Raw genomic sequence first — 20,444 nt, forward strand, 5'->3', positions numbered from 1 at the left:
AGTGTAGTTAGCTTCGGGACATACTGAAAAATCTTAGATCAACACCGGTTATTTTTTTATTTGACATCATTGCAGAAACTGGTATTTGCATTTTAACACAGCATGTTGGTTTCACTCGGGCGATTTTTGCAAACAAGCGCAATATTGTATGCAAACTCTAAGGGGAAGCAATAAATACGAGGAAACTGCTTTAGAAATGAGTCACAGCGGATTTTTTCGCCCCCTCTCGAGAACTTTATTGCAAAGGTTATATTCCTAACGCACTGCTGCTTTAATTCTTCCGTTCTGCTCCTTAAACCCTGGTTTCGGTCTTTTCTGCACTTCCCAATCCCTCTGAGACCCCAGCGCCACGTCTGCAGCTGGTCAATCACAGTGGAGGGGCGCATGCGCGGCCAGTCCGGGGCGGCCGGCAGGCGCGCAAGCGCAGTGCCCGCTCACGACGGCCCGCCTGCGCATGCGTAGGGGCCGGCAGTGACGCAGGGCGGCCGCGGCCGGCTGTCTGAGTGACAATCCTCCCGACCAATGGCACGCCGGGCGCCCCCGGGGCGGGATCAGGCCCGGCCAATGGGCGCAGGTTGTGGGCGGGCCGGTCATCCCCCTCCTCTCCTCTCCTCATCGGCGGGGGCCGGAGAGAGAAGCAGCTGGAGTGTGAGCAGCGGGTGATGGAGACGGTCACGTCCTCGGGGGACACCGGCGGTGAGAATAACGGAAGGGTTTCAGCTGTAAAGAAGCGGGAGGGGGATGTGAGGCTCAGGGGTTTCTCCCCGCGCTTGGGGGGGGGGGGAGAGTGAGGGTCTGGGGCCTCTGCCCAGGGAGGGGGTGGGGTGTGAGGGTCTGGGGCCCTCCCCAGGGAGGGGGTGTGAGGGTCTGGGGCCCTCCCCAGGGAGGGGGTGGGGTGTGAGGGTCTGGGGCCTCTGCCCAGGGAGGGGGTGGGGTGTGAGGGTCTGGGGCCCTCCCCAGGGAGGGGTGTGAGGGTCTGGGGCCCTCCCCAGGGAGGGGGTGGGGCCCTCCCCAGGGAGGGGGTGGGGTGTGAGGGTCTGGGGCCCTCCCAGGGAGGGGGTGGGGTGTGAGGGTCTGGGGCCCTCCCCAGGGAGGGGTGTGAGGGTCTGGGGCCCTCCCCAGGGAGGGGGTGGGGTGTGAGGGTCTGGGGCCCTCCCCAGGGTGGGGTGTGAGGGTCTGGGGCCCACCCCAGGGTGGGGTGTGAGGGTCTGGGGCCCTCCCCAGGGAGGGGTGTGAGGGTCTGGGGCCCTCCCCAGGGAGGGGGTGGGGTGTGAGGGTCTGGGGCCCTCCCCAGGGAGGGGGTGGGGTGTGAGGGTCTGGGGCCCTCCCCAGGGAGGGGGTGGGGTGTGAGGGTCTGGGGCCCTCCCCAGGGTGGGGTGAGAGGGTCTGGGGCCCTCCCCAGGGTGGGGTGAGAGGGTCTGGGGCCCTCCCCAGGGTGGGGTGTGAGGGTCTGGGGCCCTCCCCAGGGAGAGGGTGGGGTGTGAGGGTCTGGGGCCCTCCCCAGGGAGGGGGTGGGGTGTGAGGGTCTGGGGCCCTTCCCAGGGAGGGGGTGGGGTGTGAGGGTCTGGGGCTCCCCTCCAGGGAGGGAGGGGGGTGTGTGTGAGGGTCTTGGGCCCCTTCAAGGGGGGGGGGGTGAGGGTCTGGGGCCCCTCTCCAAGGAGGGGGTGTGGGTGAGGGTCTGGGGCCCCTCTCCAAGGAGGGAATGGGGGTGAGGGTCTGGGGCCCCTCTCCAAGGAGGGAATGGGGTGGGTGAGGGTCTGGGGCCCCTCTCAGGGAGGGGGGGTGGGTGTGAGGGCCTTGGGCTCCTCTCCGAGGAGGGGGTGTGAGAGGGTCTGGGGCCCCTCTCCAAGGAGAGCGGGGGATCAGTGAGGATCTGGAGCCTCCCCGCCTGGGAAAGGGGTGAGTGAGGGGCTGGAGCCTCTCTGCGGTAGGGGGGGGGGGGGGAAAGAGTCTTGGGCCTCTCCCCACGGTGGGGGGAGGGGGTTAGTGAGGGGCTGGGTCCTCGCCCCATGGGGGGGGGTACGTGACGGGCTGGGGCCTCTCCCTGGGGGGGGGGGGGTGCGTTAGGGGCTGAGGCCTCCCCCTGTGGGGGGGGGGTTAGGGGGTGAGTGAGGGGCTGGGGCTTCTCGCCTTGGGGTGTGAGGGGCCCCAAGGAGCCTCCCCGTGGTGGGGGTGAGTGAGTCTGGGGCCTCTCCCCATGGTGGGGGTGAGTGAGTCTGGGGCCTCTCCCCACGGTGGGGGTGAGTGAGAGGCTGGGGCCTCTCCCTAGTGGGGGAGGTGGGTGAGTAAGAGTCTGGGGACTCTCCCTATGGGGGGGGGGGGGGGGAGGGGCTGGGACCTCTTCCCTGGGGGGTGGGGGGATCGGGATCAGTGAGGGTCTGGAGTCTCCCCGCCCGGGAAGGGGGTGAGTGAGGGGCTGGAGCCTCACCCGGGTGCTGGGGGAGGTCAGTGAGGGTCTGGATTCTGTCCCCGGAGGAGGAGGGGGATCAGGGAGGGTCTGTGGCCTGTGTCTGGTGGGTGAGGGGGCCAGTGAGAGTCTGGGGCCTCTCCTTCGTGGCCCTCCTTCATCTCAATGGCACACCATGTTGAAATCGGGTTTGTTCACCAAGTATGACCCCTTGAATAAGGTTAAACACATTTAATACACGTTGAATATTTCAAAACAGGATATGGAAAATACTTAATCCTATATTAGTGGACCTGTCATCAACTTACAAATAGTAAAAACAAAAGAAATATTTACGCTTTGGATGCAGAGGGAGTGCACAGCTCAACGTTGTGAGCTATCAGCACACATATCACTTGCCCTTGCTTTACATGCGTATCACTGCAGTCATACCGTTAGGAAAACAACTACGTGGAATGAAATTAGCAGAATGTGGCAGCCCTGAAAGCGGTCAACGGTCAACAAAATGACTCGGGCTGCACTGGGTGTCCACCACTGACTGGTCTGGGACCTTTCCTCTGGGTGGGGGGGGCAGGAAAAGAGAGTGTTGGGGAGTGCAGGTCAGTGACAGTCTGTGGACTTTCCCCATGTGAAGGAATAGCGAAGAGTTCCTGTTGGTCTGCTGTCCGTTTCATCCATTACTATCCCTGGGGAAGGGAGAGGGGATCAGTCTTTTATCCCCATTTCAAAACAAAATATTCATGCAGGGAAATATGAGAATTTGATCAGCCCAGGTTGGCAAAGCTTTATGGCTGCATGATTACGTCGAACGAATATTTGCAAGAAGGATGATAGTTTTGAACTTCCCATTGTCTTTCTTAAATTCCTGTAGTTAATTGTGGTTTTTAAAATATTATTTTTAACTTGGAACAATTATTGTATGCCTTGTAGCAATTGGAAGGCTGTAATTTGACAGTGGTGTGGTGCGATCATTTACGCAGTTTTAGTTTGTACACTGATAATTCCCTGCTGTTCCTCAGTTGTTATGTTCTCTGCTTTGTCAAACACTTTTCCCTTCCCACTCCCCTACCCATTTTCCATCCACTCGCTCCCTCTTAAAATAGTGCATTCACAATCTTAACTTTTCTTCTGCCGTTTGTACAGCATCTTGAGATTGAAGAGAAACCCTAACATTACTTGAGGAAATGAGACACCATTGCTACTTCTCAAATGATGCAGTTTCGTAAAAACAATGCACAATGGCATGAAATCCTTGTGTTTTTATGATTTTTGTAAAAAATAGCACATCTTAGTATTAAATAATAACTACTTGAGTTTTACTTTCAGGATCCCATCGTTTCATTCTGTGTTTTGTTTTCTTGAAGTACAGCACAGGCTGTGCTCTGTTTCCAATCATCTAGCCAAAAATAGCAGTTATATTTTAATGCAAGAAAATGCCACAAGTTACCCTACAGGAATGCAACAAAGCTGAAATTGACACCGAGCCATTGGAAAGGGATGACTAAAATAATAATAATAACCGCTTATCGTCACAAGTAGGCTTCAATAAAGTTACTGTGAAAAGCCCCTAGTCACCGCATTCCGGCGCCTGTTTGGGGAGGCTGGAACAGGAATTGAACCCGTGCTGCTGGTCTTGTTCTGCATTACAAGCCAGCTGTCTTAGCCCACTGTGCTAAACCAGCCCCGCAGCTTAGACAAAGGGGTTTGCCAAATCGTAATTTGTAGATTTGATTGCAAATGTTTCACATGAAGTCACTGTTGGAGGGGGTGGATGGAGCCAGTGGCTTTGTGGCTTGATCACTTGTCCTGTCAGACTGGAGTCTCTTCTCCTTGTTGAGATTGGTTGATGGCAATTTCTTCATTTGGCCAGGGTTGTTTTTCCCCATGTTGTGGGGCTCAACTTGCATAACTTGGAAGGAAGGTCAGAATACAAGTTATTGTGGGAGATCAGGCAGCACGGTAGCATAGTGGTTAGCGCAGTTGCTTCACCGCTCCAGGGTCCTAAGTTCGATTCCCGGCTGGGTCACGCACGTGGAGTCTGCACGTTCTCCCCGTGTCTGCGTGGGTTTCCTCGGGTGCTCCGGCTTCCTCCCACAGTCCAAAGATGTGCGGGTGAGGTGGATTGGCTGTGCTAAATTGCCCTTCGTGTCCAAAAAATTTTAAGTGCGGGTTACAGGTATAGGGTAGATACGTGGGCTTCAGTAGGGTGCTCTTTATAAGGGCCGGTGCAGACTCAATGGGCCAAATGGCGGCCTCCTGCACTGTAAATTCTATGTAGGGAATTGCAGGGACGGAATTGCAGTGAGTAGCGTTGACATAGCTGCCAATTGTAGGGCAAAGGGGTTGGGGCCTACAAATCGTGATTGAGAGGTAGTTTCCCATGATTGAGGGGTAGAAGAGAGTGTGGCCAAGAAGGGATTTTAACACAAGATAGCAAATTTTAGAATTAAAACACATGTGGATCAGGGGCCAGTGTAGATCTGAGAGTGAACAGACCTTGGTGTGGGTTAGAATATGGGCACTGTCACGGGCGGGGGGGGGGGCGGGGGGGGGGGGGGGGGGGGGGGGGTTGGGTTTGTGTGTTGTAAAAATGTTATGTTGAAATTTGAATCAAAAAATAATACGTGCAGCAAAGTTTTGGATGAGCTGAGTTATATGTGAAGTGTAAGATGAGGCCACGCGGGACAGCATTGCGTTGGATTAGTCTCCAGGTAATGGAGAGTTCCAGTGGTAGGCAGGCTAGAAATTTGCCAAAATTACATTTTAAGTCCATTGTTGGGAAATACCTTTTAAATATTTGAAATAATTTGCTGGCAGCGTAGTGGCTGCAAATACTTTTGCGATGTTCAAAATTCAACCAGTGGGTGAATATTCGTAGTCTGCGCTGGAGTGCTGCTTGGATTACAGTGGAGGGTGACGGTTAGAGTTCGGTATGAAGAGAATCAGGTGATCCTTTCCCCTCTGGCCTTTTTACCTCATGTCATGAAGCTTTGGATTTTTAAGGATTAATTTAGAATACCCAATTTTTTTTTTCCGATTAAGGGGCAATATAGCATGGCCAATCCACCTACTCTGCACATCTTTGGGTTGTGGGGATGAGACCCACGCAGACACGGGGACAATGTGTAACCAGTTGGGAAATACAGATCTGCCTACATCATTCCATAGAGTTGATTCATTTGTGAGTCATCCTTGGCTCAGTTGTGGCATTCATCTCTGATTCTCACTCTGGAGACGAGAATACATCTACGCTGACACCGGTGTAGTACTCGGGCAGCGCTGCACTGTGAAAGATGCTGTGTCTCAGGTAAGATGTTTAGTTGAGTCTGCATATACCTTCTTTGGGTTGTGGGGGCGAAACCCACGCAAACAAGGGAAGAATGTGCAAACGCCACATGGGCAGTGACCCAGGGCCGGGTTCGAACCTGGGACCTCAGCGCCGTGTGGCAGCAGTGTTAACCACTGCGCCACGGTGCTGCCCTTGGATGTAAACCATCCTATGGCACTATTTCAGAAGACGAATAGGGGAGCTATCCTGGGTGTCCAGGCTAACATTTATCTCCCAATCTACCTTACTAAACCGTTTTATCTAGTCTGTATTCGTGGCTGGTTGTGGGACCTAATAGTGTGCAATTTTCATGCTGCATTTCCAACATTGCAACAGTGACTAGGTACAGAAATACTTAATTGGCTGTAAAATCAATTTCTAAAGCCTTGCACTTTCCAGGAGCAGCACGGTAGCACAAGTGGATAGCAGTGTGGCTTCACAGCGCCACGGTCCCAGGTGCGATTCCCCACTGGGTCTCTGTCTATGCAGAGTCTGCACGTCCTCCCCGTGTCTGTGTGGGTTTCCTCCGGGTGCTCCGGTTTCCTCCCACAGTCCAAAGCCGTGCAGGTTAGGCGGATTGGCCATGCTAAATTGCCCTTAGTGACCAAAAAGGGTAGGAGGGGTTATTGGGATAGGGTGGAAGTGAGGGCTTAAGTGGGTCGGTGCAGACTCGATGGGCTGAATGGCCTCCTTCTGCACTATGTTTTATATAACTGCAACTTGTTTCTCTTCTGTCAGTTTTCTCCCAATCTTTCTTCTAATATCATCCTAGGCAGCTCCTTGAGTTCAAGGATGACTGGGATCTGAAATGGCTGATGAGTCAGTTTCTGCGTATATTAACTGCATGCTGGTATAGTTTAAGAGCGGCTTGTTGCACTCTTGTCCCTTTACTAAGTGGCCACTGTTCATATATTAGCTTTGTCAATTTTTGTCAAAAATGTGGCCGGTTGCACTTCCGGGTGCGGTGATGACCTGCTAGGTCGCACGTTTCGGCAGCTCCCAGTGGAACGGACTTTTGGGCTCTTAATAGGAGCCCCAACGGCAATTTTAACGGCTAAAAACACTGTGCGGTAAACCAGAAGGGAATCCCCCCTGGACACCGATGGAAAAAGGAGAGGAAAGTGGCCGGATTGCGGTGGATCCTCTAGAGCAGCGGACAGGAAGGCAAGCACAAAGCAAGATGGCGTCGGAAGGTGGCAGTTTAATATGGGGCCCTGAACAACACTAGTTCTTGAAGCGCTGCGTGGAAGAACTTAAAAAGGAGATGAAGAAGGAGCTGTTGGCCCCGATATTACAGGCGATTGAAGGGCTAAAGGAGGAGCAAAAGACCCAGGAGCAGGAGCTTCGGGTCGTGAAGGCAAAGGCTGCTGAGAATGAGGACGAAATACAGGGCCTGGTGGTGAAGACCGAGATGCACGAGGCACAACACAAAAGGTGTGTGGAAAGGCTGGAGGTGCTGGAGAATAATGCGAGGAGGATGAATTTAAGGATTCTTGGTCTTCCCGAAGGTGCAGAAGGGGCGGACGTCGGGGCATATGTGAGCACGATGCTTCACTCGTTAATGGGATCGGAGGCCCCGACGGGCCCGTTGCAGGTGGAGGGAGCTTATCGAGTTATGGTGCGAAGACCGAGGGCTGGAGAAATTCCTCGAGCCATAGTGGTGAGATTTCTCCGTTTTAAGGACACAGAGATGGTCCTCAGATGGGCAAAGAAAACCCGGAGCAGTAGGTGGGAGAACGCGGTGATCCGCGTATATCCAGATTGGAGTGCGGAGGTGGCGAGAAGGAGGGCAAGCTTTAATCGGGCCAAGGCGGTGCTGCACAAAAGGAAGGTTAAATTTGGAATGCTGCAGCCGGCAAGACTGTGGGTCACACATCAAGGGAAACACCACTACTTTGAAACGGCAGAAGAGGCGTGGACATTTATTGTCGAGGAGAAACTGGAATAAGCGGGCTAGAAAAAGAACGTTTGGGACAAAGTGGTGGGGTGATTACGTGGGGTGAAGGTGGGGCAAGAGATGATTTCCCAAGTTGTTAATCCTGCGACCCTGTAACTTTTCTCTCTTCCCCATGTCGTGGGGGAGAGGGGGAGGGAGAATGAGAAGCTGGGGGCGCTGGCCATTGAGGGCGGGGCCAAATGGGAAGCGCGGGCTTTGTTCCCGCGCTATGGTAATCATGGCGGGAACAGGGAAGCAGGAAGGAGGGGGCCTCGCACAGTGGGGGCCGAGGTCACTGGGGGGGAAGCCGAGATCGGCCAGAGTTTGCTGACTTCTGGGAGCAACATGGGGGGTGCAATTATGCTAGAAAGGGATCTAGCGGGGGGGGGGGGGGGGGGGGGGGTTTAACTGGGTTGCTGCTGCTGGGGAGAAGGGGGAGCTGGTATGGGGTGGAGTGGTCGGGGCGGGAGGGCGCCGTTGGGGGGAGATACGGCTATGTGGGAACCGGGTGAGGAGCTGGATTGAAAAAGGAGATGGCTAGTCGACAAGGGGGGGGGGGGGGTGGTAAAGAGCCCCCCAACCCGGCTGATCACGTGGAATGTGAGAGGGCTGAACGGGCCGATTAAAAGGGCACGAGTACTCGCACACCTAAAAAAACTTAAGGCAGATGTGGCTATGCTGCAGGAGACGCATCTGAAATTGATAGACCAGGTCAGACTTCGCAAAGGATGGGTGGGGCAGGTGTTTTATTCGGGGCTAGACGCAAAAAACAGGGGGGTGGCTATATTAGTGGGGAAACGGGTAATGTTTGAGGCAAAGACCATAGTGGCGGATAGTGGGGGCAGATACGTGATGGTGAGTGGCAGATTGCAAGGGGAGGCGGTGGTTTTATTGAACTTATATGCCCCGAACTGGGGTGATGCCAATTTTATGAGGTGTATGCTGGGACGCATCCCGGACCTAGAGGCGGGAAAGTTGGTAATGGGTGGAGATTTTAATACGGTGCTGGACCCAGGGCTGGACAGATCGAGGTCCAGGACCGAAAGGAGGCCGATTGCAGCTAGGGTGCTCAAGGACTTTATGGAGCAGATGGGAGGAGTAGACCCCTGGAGATTTAGTAGACCTAGGAGTAAGGAGTTTTCGTTTTTCTCCTATGTCCACAAAGTCTATTCACGGATAGACTTTTTTGTTTTGGGAAGGGCACTGATCCCGAAGGAGTACACGGCTATAGCTATTTCGGACCACGCTCCACATTGGGTGGACCTGGAGATAGGGGAGGAAAAAGAACAGCACCCACCCTGGAGAATGGACATGGGATTATTGGCAGATGAGGGTGTGTTTTTAAGGGTGAGGGGGTGTATTGAAAGAAACTTGGAACTCAATGACAATGGGGAGGTTCAGGTGGGAGTGGTCTGGGAGGCGTTGAAGGCTGTGGTTAAAGGGCAGCTGATATCTATCAGGGCACATAAAGGGAAGCAGGAGGGTAGGGAAAGGGAGCGGTTGTTGAAAGAACTTCTGAGGGTGGACAGACAATATGCGGAGGCACCGGAGGAGGGACTGTACAGGGAAAGGCAAAGGCTACATGTAGAATTTGACTTGTTGACTACGGGTAATGCAGAGGCACAATGGAGGAAGGCACAGGGTGTACAGTACGAATATGGGGAGAAGGCGAGCAGGTTGCTGGCCCACCAACTGAGGAAAAGGGGAGCAGCGAGGGAGATAGGGGGGGTGAGAGATGAGGAGGGAGAGATGGAGCGGGGAGCGGAGAGAGTGAATGGAGTGTTCAAGGCATTTTATGAAAGATTATATTAAGCTCAGCCCCCGGAAGGGAAGGAGAGAATGATGTGCTTTCTGGATCAGCTGGAATTTCCTGAGGTGGAGGAGCAGGAGAGGGCGGGACTGGGAGCACAGATTGAGACGGAGGAAGTAGTGAAAGGGATTGGAAGTATGCAGGCGGGGAAGGCCCCGGGACCAGACTGATTCCCAGTGGAATTTTATAGGAAATATATGGTCTTGCTGGCCCCGCTACTGATGAGAACCTTTAATGAGGCTAGGGGAAGGGGGCAGCTGCCCCCGACTATGTCAGAGGCATCGATATCGCTCCTCCTAAAGAAGGAAAAAGACCCGCTGCAATGCAGGTCCTATAGGCCCATTTTCCTCCTGAATGTGGATGCTAAGATTCTTGCCAAGGTAATGGCAACGAGGATAGAGGATTGTGTCCCGGGGGTGGTTCATGAGGACCAAACTGGGTTTGTGAAGGGGAGACAGCTGAACACAAATATACGGAGGCTGCTAGGGGTAATGATGATGCCCCCACCAGAGGGGGAAACGGAGATAGTGGTGACGATGGATGCCAAGAAAGCATTTGATAGAGTGGAGTGGGATTATTTGTGGGAGGTGCTGAGGAGGTTTGGCTTTGGAGATGGGTATATCAGATGGGCACAGTTGCTGTATAGGGCCCCGATGGCGAGAGTGGTCACGAATGGACGGGGGTCTGATTATTTTCGGCTCCATAGAGGGACGAGGCAGGGATGTCCTCTGTCCCCGTTATTGTTTGCACTGGCGATTGAGCCCCTGGCCATAGCATTGAGGGGCTCCAGGAAGTGGAGGGGAGTACTCCGGGGAGGAGAAGAACACCGGGTATCTCTGTATGTGGATGATTTGTTGTTGAATGTGGCGGACCCGGCGGAGGGGATCCCAGAGATAATGCGGATACTTGGGGAGTTTGGGGATTTTTCAGGGTATAAATTGAACATGGGGAAAAGTGAGTTGTTCGTGGTGCATCCAGGGGAGCAGAGCAGGGAAATAGAGGATTTACCGTTGAGGAAGGTAACAAGGGACTTCCGGTACTTGGGGATCCAGATAGCCAAGAATTGGGGTACATTACACAGGCTTAATTTAACGCGGTTGGTGGAACAGATGGAGGAGGACTTCAAGAGATGGGACATGGTGTCCCTGTCACTGGCAGGTAGGGTGCAGGCGGTTAAAATGGTGGTCCTCCCGAGATTCCTTTTTGTGTTTCGGTGCCTCCCGGTGGTGATCACGAAGGCTTTTTTCAAAAGAATCGAGAAGAGTATTATGAGTTGTGTGGGCCGGGAAGACCCCGAGAGTGAGGAGGGGATTTTTGCAGCGTAGCAGTGACGGGGGGGGGGGGGGGTTGGAACTACCGAGCCTAAACGACTTCTACTGGGCCGCCAATGTTTCAATGGTGTGTAAGTGGATGGGAGAAGGGGAGGGAGCGGCGAGGAAGAGATTGGAGAGGGCGTCCTGCAGGGGGACTAGCCTACAAGCAATGGTGACGGCACCGTTGCCGTTCTCACCGAAGAAATACACAAGCCCGGTGGTGGTGGCTACATTGAAAATTTGGGGGCAGTGGAGACGGCATAGGGGAAAGACGGGAGCCTCGGTGCGGTCCCCGATAAGAAATAACCATAGGTTTGTTCCGGGGAGAATGGATGGGGGATTTGGAGCATGGCAAAGAGCTGGGGTAGTACAATTGAGAGATCTGTTCGTGGATGGGACGTTTGCGAGATTTCAGAGACATGGGTGGGGGATGGTAAGGTGTCAGACATATATAGGGAAATGAGGGACGAGGGGGAGATCATGGTAGATGAGCTGAAAGGGAAATGGGAAGAAGAGCTGGGGGAGGAGATTGTGGAGGGGCTGTGGGCAGATGCCCTAAGTAGGGTAAACTCATCGTCCTCGTGTGCCAGGCGAAGCCTGATAGAATTCAAGGTTCTACACAGGGCGCATTTGACTGGAGCACGGCTCAGTAGATTTTTTGGGGTAGAGGATAGGTGTGGGAGATGCTCGAGAAGCCCAGCGAATCACACCCACATGTTCTGGTCATGCCCGGCACTACAGGGGTTCTGGGTGGGGGTGACAAAGGTGCTTTCGAAGGTGGTGGGGGTCCAGGTCGAACCAAGCTGGGGGTTGGCTATATTCGGGGTTGCAGAAGAGCCGGGAGTGCAGGAGGCGAAAGAGGCTGATGTTTTGGCCTTTGCGTCCCTAGTAGCCCGGCGCAGGATACTGTTGATGTGGAAGGAAACCAAGTCCCCGGGTGTGGAGGCCTGGATAAATGACATGGCAGGGTTTATAAAGCTGGAACGGATTAAATTCGTCCTAAGGGGATCGGCTCAAGGGTTCACCAGGCGGTGGAAGGAAACCAAGCCCCCGGGTGTGGAGGCCTGGATAAATGACATGGCAGGGTTTATAAAGCTGGAACGGATTAAGTTCGTCCTAAGGGGATCGGCTCAAGGGTTCACCAGGCGGTGGCAACCGTTCGTCGACTACCTCACAGAAAGATAGAGGGAATGGAAAAGAAGACAACAGCAGCAACCCAGTTGGGGGGGGGGGGGGGGGGGGGAGGAGGAGGAACCGGACGGACTCTCAGGGATGTCATTGTATATGTATAGACACTTGTTATAGGTAATGTATATTGGATTGTTGGATTGTATCTTTGGAGAGTAACTATTTTTGACAAGGCAGTTGCCACTTGGTTTTGTTTTTTGTTTTTGTTTATATAATTATTTATTTGTTTAAAATTGGCCACGGTTATTTATATTGCTTTGTTGTTGTTCAAAAGAAAAACTATGTACTGTTATGTTTGGTCACAAAATTTTGAATAAAATATTTTTTTAAAATGTGGCCGGTTGCTTTGATCATTTTGTGCAGCAAACCCAACCCTAATCCGACGTGCTGTAGGCTGACTTGGCTTGAGATGATTTATTTGGCTCCATTTCTTCTTGGATCAATAACTAAGCAACGTGGCAGAATGTCAAAACCATCTTGCTGTACTTCCTATTGCTCGTGTGCTGCTTTTATAGACCATTACTTTTCTATATTGGCACTGTTACTTCCCTTCAAAGTTTAAAGCTGTCATTGGTGATAAATGATTTTCCCATCTCGAACTCTGGGTGCTGAGGCCAAATGTGAAGTCTTTATTGCCTTCCCTGTTGATTCCCTGGATAGACGGAAATTTCCTCCAATTGAATGGCTATCATCTTTGGTCCCTGCTGTAAACTCTCCACTGACTATCCCTCTCTCTGCCCTGTCTGAGACTGAACCCCAGACTTCACTATCTTGCTGAGACAGTTGATCCCAAGTCGAGTTCCTAACTACATATCTGTATTGTGACTGAGCCCGCCTTTTTCCAACTCTGTAACTTGTGCCTGTCTCCGTTCATTTGCCTTTGTTACCCCCAAATTTACTATTCCGATGCTATTCTGCCCAGCCTCCCACATTTTATCCTTGAGGGAATCCAAAATTCCGCTGCCTGTAACCCTACTCGTACCAAGCCAAGTTCACTGTGCTCACTGCCTCAACTCCAGGTCAAACAAAGTGCCTATTTTTTAAAATTCCTGTCCATCTCTTCAGATCCCTCCATGGCCTCCCCCCTCTCTCTGCCCTTGTAATCTCCACCAGCCCTCAGAGGTATCTGACTTTTCCCCACACTTTTATTGCTGCACCAGTGGTGGCTGTTTCATCAGCACGCACCCCCCAAGCCCTCCGGTTGGAATTCTCTCCCAGAACTCTCCTCTTTTATGATGGGTCTTAAAGCTATCTCTTTGACCAAGGTTTCGGGCACCAATCCTAATATTGCCTTGTGTGGCCCGATGCCAAATTTTCCTTTCTAACGCTCGTGTGAAGTGTTGAATAGTTCAGGGTTTTGTTTGGTTTATGAACTGTGTCACTGACGAGTCCAACATTTATTGCATATGCCTAATCGCCCTTGAAGGTGATGGTGTGCCTCACACTTCATGTTTAATTGCAGTCCCTGTGCCGTAGGAAAATGATGCTGTTGGGGTGGGAGTTCCAGCAGCACTGGCGTTTTTAATCTTGTTGAGATTGGCTAGCACATCACGGCAGAGAGAACATTGCAACAATAATAATTAAGTTATATTGTGCCTTTGACATAGTAACAAGTTCTGAAGTGCCTCTTGGAACTGTAATCAAAAAATGAATGCTTAGTCAATGGAGGAGGTACAGTATTCTGAGAATGTCTAAACTTGAGTTTTAAGGAAGATTGATGAAGGGGGGGGGGGGGTGGCGAGAGAGGCTTGGGCAGGGAATTGCTGAGCTTGAGGCATTGATCGCTGAAGGCATGGGGTGAAGAGGAATGGAGATGCACAAGGGACCAGAGAAATAGATCCTTGAAGTGGGTGAGTGAGGGGTTAATGAACGAGGAGGTTGCAAGGTAATGGACTGCTTCAAATCCTTTAAATTTGGAGATGTTACGAGTGATGGGGGACTGAGAACTAACTTGCAACAGCAATAGTGGGTTGATTGGGGGCGGGATTTGGAGTGGGATAGGGTGTGAGCAGCCATGCTTCCGATTACCTGCTGTTTATGGAGGGTAGATGATGAGAGGCTGCAGATATGCTGTCCTACACCACGTCCTGCTCAACTTTCATCAGCTGCTGACCAAACATTTACTTTTATCTCCTAACACTTTGAATTTTCAACTTCATGTTTAACTCCCTCAGTGTTTGCATTCCCTAGCTCTGTTCCTCCTCAGGCCTAAGACCCTCTAAATCCCGAGGTTTTATTGCATGCTTGTAACTGAGACGGTGACTATATTTTAAGAATCTCAATGTGCCATTGATGCAGGAATGTGATTTGTTCTACTACTGCAGAATTGTTGTACGGTCCATTTGTTTAATTCACTTTATGACTATAATTGATGTTTTAGCCTGAGTGCATGTAGAAATTAAATAGCATCTGAGCGGAGGACACCCAATTTGAAGAAAGGAATTTTGTCTTGAACTGCACTTCAGTTTAAAAATAGACTTGCCAGACTTATCAGAAGCATGGTTTAGCCTTTAATCTAGGTCTGATGTAGAAGGTTACTTTTGAGTGCAAATAAAATTAGTGTTCGGAGACCATGTATTATAAACAAACATGGTGAGTGGAAGAATTTGGTTTACTTCATCAGTCGAAGCATAGGGCAACTGCTGGGTATATTCTCAGCAGGGGGAGTGAAATTGGCAGGCGAGCCACTCTTGGCTACAGTTGTGCATGTTAAAAATAGACGAGGTAGCAGATTGCCTGCCTTGCATGAGGAAGTGACACGTAGTCTTAAGATTGCCTGCCTTGCATGAGGAAGTGACACGTAGTCTTAAGAACCAAAAGCCCATGGGAAATAAATGTGAAAAAAAGGAGTCTAGATGTTGAGAATGTGAGGGCAGTGCGACCTAGGGTATGATGGCTTTTGTTAACATTGCTTAAGGTTCCACTCACGATGTTTAATTTGTTCCCACCATCTTTCTCTGCCTCCCCCTCAAAAGAGGTTGGTGATTTAGCATGGATGTCAGTGTTATTATTCATCCAAACAGCATTTCTTCCTGTGGTAATGATGTACAAGAAGCAGAGAATACTTTACCGTTGGTGGCATGGTGGTTAGCACTGCTGCCTCACAGCTCCAGGGTCCCGGGTTCAATTCCAGCCTTGAGACTGTCTGTGTGGACTTTGCACTTTCTCCCCCGTGTCTGCATATGGGTTTCCTCTGGGTGTGCCGGTTTCCTCCCACAGTCCAAAGATGTGCAGGATTGGCCATGCTAAATTGCCCCTCGGCGTCCAAAAGGTTAACGTTGGGGGGGGGGGGGGGGGAGAGAGAGAGAGAAGAGACTTGGGTGGGGTGCTCTTTCCAAGGGCCGGTGCAGACTCGATGGGCTGAATGGCCTCTTTCTATGATATTGAAGCCAAGAGTCTAGTCTGTTTGACATTTGAGGGGATTATATAAATATTTAAAGAAGAAAGGCATTGAAGGGTACAGGGAAATGGGATTAGAGCTGTTATCTTTGGTAAGGGAGCATCCATCAACATGAATAGTGAAATAAATAGCTGCCTTCTGTCCTGAAATTTTCATGATTGTGCTTCAATCTTAAAGACAACTCTTGGTGTCATTCAAATGAGTAATTGGGTGGAAGTCGGAGCTCCAGACTCTCAATATCAAACTTTTTGAAACAGGAGAGTGGATGCGTATGGCAAAACTGGTGAGTGAAAATTATAATTCCCTAGTCATAAGGTGGACCCTTCCCGAATCCCTGAAAGACCCCCATGGAAATAGTGAAATGCCAGCCCAGTTATTGTTCTTGTTTTTCTCCCACGCCATGGAGGATCAGGAAAGGGCGCACCCATGAGCTTGGCAGTCGGGCCTGGGAACTTTTAAGAGCTGTCTCGAGCTATTGCAATCTATTTAGGATGAGCACAAGGAAATGGCAGCAGATTAGTAGGTCAGCTCAAAAGAAACTGATGGATCCCATCTGACCAGCTGGCTGCCTCTTGTACATCACAATCCCAGATAATATTCCCAGCCTCCGGCTTCGAATCACGGAGCCCAGTTGTGTGTATCACTGATGTCCCGGCTGAGATAGACAAATCAAACGTCCATTCGGGATCAAATATGAATCAACCTGTATTGCATTTCACTGAGCTGCTAAAGAACACTGCAGTGTTTTACATCTATTTGTTACTTGTCTGATAACAGGCAGTTCATTTAGAATTCTTTTTAGCTACGTTAGATTTGTTTAAAAAAAGTGTTTATTGGGTTTTGCATTTAACTTGTTCGAACATTGCTGAGTAAAGATTTAAAGAAAAGAGAACAAAAGATCCAAAGACAACACAGAGTATAAATCGAAAGGGTGAAGTAACTGGGTGTAAATACATAGGAAAGCTATATAGAGATTTCAGGCCTGTTGGCAGTCAGCCCTCCGTAATCGGTTGTCCCAATCACACTATTTCACTACTTACATGCAGCCATGGTATTAAAACGTACCAGGGGCTCGTTTTGAGGTTACCCAGGTGCACCCTCTTGTTACTGTGGTCGTCCCCTTGGTTCCCCTTCTTTTGGTGTCCTTTGGTCTCTCTATTCTGCTGCCCCTGTGCCCCCACCCCAACACACGCCCTGCTGAACAGCACTCCAGCGGGCGATCGAGGAGGCAAAGGCTCGGGTGTTTGTCCTCTCCCCGTAAAGAATTCTGGCTGTTCTGATACCCCGAAGACCATCACTAGTGGGCATGACTCCACCCTCATCCCCACAATCTTGGACATGGCCTCGAAAAAGGCAGTCCAGTACCCGACCAGCCTGGGACGTGGCCAGAACATGTGGCCCGTGGTTGGCTGGGCCTCCCTGCACTGTTCACATTTGTTCTCCACCTCTGGAAAGAACCTGCTCGTGTGCTCTGGACAAGTGTGCCCTGTGGACAGAGTTGATAGTCACATGACTCACCGACCGTAGGAAAGAGCAAGTACTAGGGGACATAGGTTTAAGTGGACCCTGCTCTAACCTTGCACCACGTAGTGTGAAGCATTGTCAGAGATTACTATTGCAGAGTATTCCGTTCCCACTACCCCTGGAAGCACTGCTTTAGCCTCTACAAAGAAGTTGACATGGGAGTAGACTTTGTGGACCTGGGAGAAGAAGAAAAATTCCTTTTCCCTTGGGTGTGTGAATCCTCACGGGTACGCAGACACACCAGCTCCACAAAGGCTTTTGGTGCCATTGCCGATAGCTTCCCTGATTTGGGGCTGGATTTGTCTGTCTGTGGGTCCTGTACGCAGTTGAAGTCTCCCCCCATGATGAGTCGGTGGATGCTTAGGTTGGGGATGTCTGCTGTGGTCTTTTTGATGAAGTCTGTTTCGTCCCAGTTAGGGGCATACACATTCACAAGCACCACTGATGTCCCTTCCAGGACACCGCTGACCATGACATACCATCATTCCAGGGACGTCACCATATTTGTCACTGTGAAGGTCATCGTCCTCCTAGTCAACAGTATTGCCACCCCCGCTAGCCCTTGCCCCATAGCACGCTTGGCAGGTCTGTCCTATCCAGTTCTTTCTTGCCCTCAGTCGGTGTTTCTCACTCTGCCTTTCTCCAGGAGACATATCAATGTCGGCCCTGAGGTCTGATGGAGAGTTTCTGCCCCCCCCCCCCCCCCCCCTCCTGCTAGGTCAGCCATACCTGTCACTTATCTGCATGCCAGGGTTTCCCTTCGTCTGGGGGCCATCCAAGATGGTCGTCATTGTCTTCTTTATTCCAGCCATCCCCATGTGCGACCTGTTGCGTTCTGCCACCACCCCTGCCCTTGCTGTCTCTCCCTCCCCACCCCCCTTTCTTCCTGCTTGGTCAGCCATACCTGTCACTTATCTGCGTGCCAGGGTTTCCCTTCGTCTGGGGGCCATCCAAGATGGTCGTCATTGTCTTCTTTATTCCAGCCATCCCCATGTGCGACCTGTTGCGTTCTGCCACCACCCCTGCCCTTGCTGTCTCTCCCTCCCCACCCCCCTTTTCTGCCAGGTGCTCCCATTGTTGCTCGTTTTAGCCTTGGTTTACTTTATTCTTATTCTGTCACCTTTGCTCACGAGTCGCCAGGTATCTTTCTGATACCGCCACGTTGTTCAAGCTCAAGAAATGATTAATAATGCAGCACACCGCTTAGTAAAGGCTAAATCAACGATCATTTATTATAGACAGCAATAAATACTTATACAATAATCCTATTTCTAGACTACTACCTACCACTAAAGACCAATACTTAACTTTGGGAATAGCCCACCAGGTCAGGGAAACTAATGGTCTATCGAATTGGGTCTGGCCTGCGGGATTCCAAGGCTGGTACAAGTCGATAGTCAGGAGCGCCTATCTGGTAGCGATTGCTGGAGTAAGACTTACTGTTTTCTTTGTCGAAGGGTCTCGAAGGTTGCGAGCAGGAGGGGAAGGGTCGATCTGAACTTGGCCCCTATTCTTTATAGTTCCCAGGGGCTTCCCGCCTCTCGGGGCGGACCTCGTACCTGGTTCCAAGTGATTGGATTTGGTCCCAATCACTTGGTTCGATATGCTCCAATAATGGGGCGATTCCTTGATCGGGGGGTGGTCGTCTACCTTCCTTTGTGTCAGCCCCTGCTGGCGCCGAAAGGTCTGGACCGGCTTTATGTTGCTAATGTGTAGCAATTGTTCCCGGGGATGGCTGCTTAGTATGCAGATGGCTGGGTTGTTGTGATGTTGATGGCTGCAGGTCTGGGCTGACTTCCCCAAAGCCGAATACACACTTTTACCTGCAGCTGTCCGTTTGAGTCCTGTTGGCTGATTTTCCCATCAGCCTCTTTCGTTCACCATTTTAGATCGGGGTTTGACCATTCTAATCGGGAATCAGCCATTTTAGGTGGCTACACCATCCATTCAAGAGCTGTGCCACGTCTCTCCCCTCTCATCCTGTTTCTAGATGTTTGCCAGTCTGGTGGCTCCTGCCTGTGGTTTCATTGTATCCTTCACCTTTATTTGACTGCCCCCCCCCCCCTCCCCCCCAAGCACCAAGGAGAGACAATAGGACAAAAAACTATTAGTTATCCATGTGTGTCCATTCATGCTATCTTTCCAACCCCTTTTCCCGAATGCATCCCTGACTGCCTTTTGTCCTGTAAGCTGCCCTGGCCCCGTTGAACTCGGCCTGGTGCTTGGCCAGGCCAGCCCCAATGTCCTGATACATGCGGACTGTATACCCTTTGCATTCGCAGGATCGCATGCTCCTCACTCAGTTCAAAATTCACTCCTTGTCCTGAAATCTGTGGAACTTTGCAATGATCACCCATGGTGATTCTCCTGTTTTGGACCTTTGTCGGAACAGCCTGTGGGCCCTGTCCACCTCTGGGGGCTTGGGAAAGCTTTCTTTCCCCGACCAGTTTCCCTAGCATTTTCACCACGTATACCATTGGGTTTCTGCCCTCGGGTAGCTCCATGATCCTGAGGTGTTGGCCGTGGGGCCTATTTTCCTGCTCTTCCACCTTCCCCTTGAGCCGTTCCTGGGCTGCCACCAACCTTACACCTGTCTCAAGTGAGGCAATCCATTCACTCTGGTTGGTGGCTGCTTTGTCTAGTTCCTGCACTGTCGCTTAATGGCCGATTTCCACTGTCCAAGTTGAAGTTTCTAGAGGAGAGAGCTACCTCTCGTGCTTCTGTTCAGAACATCACTCCCATCGGACGTCTTTACCACATTTTCAATCTATGAATCAGTTAAAATTTTGGTTTTGTAAATTTGCTAAACCCTTTAACATTTTCCAAGTAAACCAAGCGAGTTTGCCATTTTCCTGTCATCCTTGGATTATTGTTTTAAGGTAATAATTAGGTGTGTATAGTAGATGTTCATGCAGACAGTACAGACTGTTCATTCCAATGCTCTGTAATAGATTTTAGAGCTGTTTCTGGAGTTAGTTACTTTGTAATGATGAATGGGGAGGCATTGACATATTAGCAGTTTCGGGCAGGAGCAGAAGATCGGTGTGTCCAGCTCATGGTAATTTGGATAACCATAACCCTGAACCATTTATTGATCTGCTTCATTCCACCTCGGAAACAACGTTCCACCTCGGAAACTCGTTGAGGCTTTTTGTTCCACCACTGCGCCAGTAAGGGCGGCACGGAAGCACAGTGGTTAGCACCGTAGCTTCACTGCACCAGGGTCCCGGATTCAATTCCCGGCTTGGGTCACTGTCTGTGCGGAGTCTGCACGTTCTCCCCGTGGCTTTCCTCCGGGTGCTCCGGTTTCCTCCCACAAGTCCCGAGAGACGTGCTGTTAGGTTATTTGGACATTCTGAATTCTCCCTTTGAGTACCCGAACAGGCACTGGAATGTGTTACCCTTGAACTCCAGAAGGTGATATCATTGCCCACTGCCCCCAATGTAGACTTCTATTTCTTACAACAGTTATTCTTCAAAGTTGCCTTTCTAAATGCTAGATGCCCCCTGGGAACTGATAATCCAAATCACATAAGAC

At 51.2% G+C, this 20,444-nt stretch overlaps 1 protein-coding gene across 1 annotated transcript in view; it reads left to right on the forward strand.

Annotated features, from left to right (window-relative positions):
• Nucleotides 1–586: 586 nt before the first annotated feature.
• The window catches only part of mfsd13a (major facilitator superfamily domain containing 13A), a 76,726-nt gene continuing 56,868 nt past the window's right edge, over nucleotides 587–20,444 (forward strand). The window contains exon 1 of the mRNA XM_072479574.1: nucleotides 587–696. The gene's annotated coding sequence lies outside the window, so the exon portion shown is untranslated. The remainder of the gene's footprint in view (nucleotides 697–20,444) is intronic.

The sequence above is a fragment of the Scyliorhinus torazame genome, chromosome 16 (assembly GCF_047496885.1).
Source record: "Scyliorhinus torazame isolate Kashiwa2021f chromosome 16, sScyTor2.1, whole genome shotgun sequence".
NCBI lineage: Eukaryota > Metazoa > Chordata > Chondrichthyes > Carcharhiniformes > Scyliorhinidae > Scyliorhinus > Scyliorhinus torazame.